Genomic DNA, 2,908 nt, shown 5'->3' with positions numbered 1-2,908 from the left:
AGAGAGAGAGAGAGAGACAGGGACAGAGAGAGGGACAGAGAGAAGGACAGAGAGAGAGGGACACAGAGAGAGGGATAGAGAGAGGGAAGGAGAGAGAGGGACAGAGAGAGAGGGACAGAGAGAGGGACACAAAGAGGGGGACAGAGAGAGAGAGAGAGACAGGGACAGAGAGAGGGACAGAGAGAAGGACAGAGAGAGAGGGACAGAGAGAGGGACAGAGAGAGAGGGACAGAGAGAGGGACAGAGAGAGAGGGACAGAGAGAGGGACAGAGAGAAGACAGAGAGATAGGGACAGAGAGAGAGGGACAGAGAGAGGGACACAGAGAGAGGGACAGAGAGAGGGACAGAGAGAGGGACAGAGATCTCAGACCTCATGCTCCATGACAAGGAAAGAACATGACCTCCAGACACTTGTTGACCTAAAGTAACCACAACACTCAGAGTCTAGTTCTAAAACAATGTTTATTCAAGCTGGAAGTTTGAGGACAGGCCACCCGGGGACACAGATTCTGAAGACGAAAATCAGAGCTCCAAAGCCTCCGAGTTTAGTGTCGTTTAAATAGAGGAGGTTTAAGGGAAGCTTCACAGAACTTAGACATCTCTCCGTGTGAGGCGTCAGGAGTAGCTGCAGAGATCCAAATGGTCTTTTTCTTGTGGGAAGAGTCTAATATTTCACATTACGATGTAACCATCCTGGGCTCTTTTGTGCCACCTGGTTTGAGTGAGACCAGAACGGTGTAGCAGGCAGTTAATGAATAACAATCATCTCGGTGACTGGCAGGAGAATGTCTGGTCTCTGGGTTCCACTAGTCATTTACAGAGCAGAACAGGAGGGAGAGATTTAAGGTGTAATTGAAGAGGCACAAGTCACAACTTCATGCCTGCTTGACCCAGATCCCAGTTAACTCTTCTCTGCAGGCTTATTTTGTGGGGGGTCCAGCACCCTTTTTTTTTTTTTTGGTTTGTTTTTTGAGACAAAGTCTCACTTTATCACTCTGGGTAAAGGGTGGTGTCACAGCTCACAGCAACCTCCACGGTCTGGGCTCAAGTGATCCTCCTTCCTCAGCCTCCCGAGTAGCTGGGACTGTAGGTCCCCACCACCTCCCTCTCTCAGCTAGTTTTTCTATTTTTAGTACAAATGGGGTCTCACTTTTGTTCAGGTTGGTCTTGAACTCATGAGGTTCAAGCAATCCTCCTGCCTCGGCCTCCCAGAGTGCTAGGATTGCAGGCGTGAGCCACTGTGCCTGGCACCCGACACCTTCTAAATGTTATTTTATTGTCAGTGTGCCAAATCCCCACCACCTTCTCCATCGTGAGGGGAGCTCCTTTAATGACCCATGTCCCTACAGCACTGTGTCAGACAAAGTCCCCAGAGGGCTACAGGCTGCTGGGTGGATAAGGCAGGAAGACTCCCACATGTGGCAATTCTCCTGAGAAATGCTGATGCCATTGGGAATGAAAGAAGTCTGAGGGATCTGTCTGCCTCAGAAGCAACTTCCTTGGCCCTTTGGTGAGCAGAGGCCCCTGAGGGCAGAGGCTTGGGTGCTTCTCACCAGGGGGCCTCGCCCAGTCTCCCTGTGGGAGGTTCTGGCAGGTGCATGAGCTGACTCAGATGGGCACTGAGGGGTTTCAGCTGTCCACGACTCGGATCTCCGGGAAAGCGAGAGGGATGAGAGAAAGTGCAGCTCAGATACAGCCGGGGATGTGATTGAGTCTCAGCAGACATCACACTCCTCCTTCCTGGCAGGAGTGCCCGGGCTGCGTGTGCAGAAAGAGGGTCGGCCTTCTCAGAAGTGTTCGGAGGGCGCCCACATCTAGCTAGTTATCTATCCGTGCCTGCCCATCTGTGTATGGACACACCTGTATACATTTGTAGATACGGATAAATCTGCTTGTGGGCACATCTATACTCATTTACCTATTAATACCTCTAAGTGTAGCTATTTATATATTATGTATAATATACTAATACGTAGCTATATATAGCGATTTATATATACTATATACTTTCAAGTATACACCTATTTGTGTGTATTATTTATCTGTCTATTATACTGTCATTTCTATCATCTACCTTCTATGTATCCATCCGGTCTTCAGCTATCAATCCACTATTGACCATCTATCAATCAATCATCTATCTACCATATCTGTTATCTATCCATCCATCTGTCTACATCTATCAACTTTCATCTATAATATCAATCTACCATACCTATAACGTCTATCAAACACGCGTATCATTTACCATCTGTCTATACCTGTTGTCTATTTATCTATCATCTGTTACCTGTCATTCATTCATCCATCTATCCACATGTCCATCCACCCAGCCAGCCAGCCATCTATCCAGCCATCTCTTCTATCTATCTATCTATCTATCTATCTATCTATCTATCTATCCATCCATCTCATCTATCATCTATCTTTTTATCTATCTAATCTATCCTTCCATCCATCCATCTACCTATCCAGCCATCCATCCATCCATTTCTTCTATCCATCCATCCATCCATCCATCCATCCATCCATCCATCCATCCATCTATTTCTTCCATCTATCTATCTATCTATCTATCTATCTATCTATCTATCCATCCATCCATCCATCCATTTCTTCCATCTATCTATCTATCTATCTATCTATCTATACATCCATCCATCCATCCACCCATCCATCCATTTCTTCCATCTATCTATCTATCCATCCATCCATCCATCCATCCATCCATCCATCTATTTCTTCCATCTATCTATCTATCTATCTATCTATCTATCTATCTATCTATCCATCCATTTCTTCCATCTATCTATCAATCCATCCATCCATCCTTCCATCTGTCCATCTATCTATCCATTTCTTCCATCCATCCATCCATTTCTTCTATCTATCTATCTATCTATCTATC

This window comes from Otolemur garnettii, unplaced genomic scaffold (genome assembly GCF_000181295.1).
Source record: "Otolemur garnettii isolate 467f Iridium unplaced genomic scaffold, OtoGar3 scaffold00065, whole genome shotgun sequence".
In the NCBI taxonomy this organism is placed as follows: domain Eukaryota; kingdom Metazoa; phylum Chordata; class Mammalia; order Primates; family Galagidae; genus Otolemur; species Otolemur garnettii.
The sequence above is the reverse complement of the archived record's forward strand: the minus strand, read 5'-3'. Positions refer to the sequence as shown.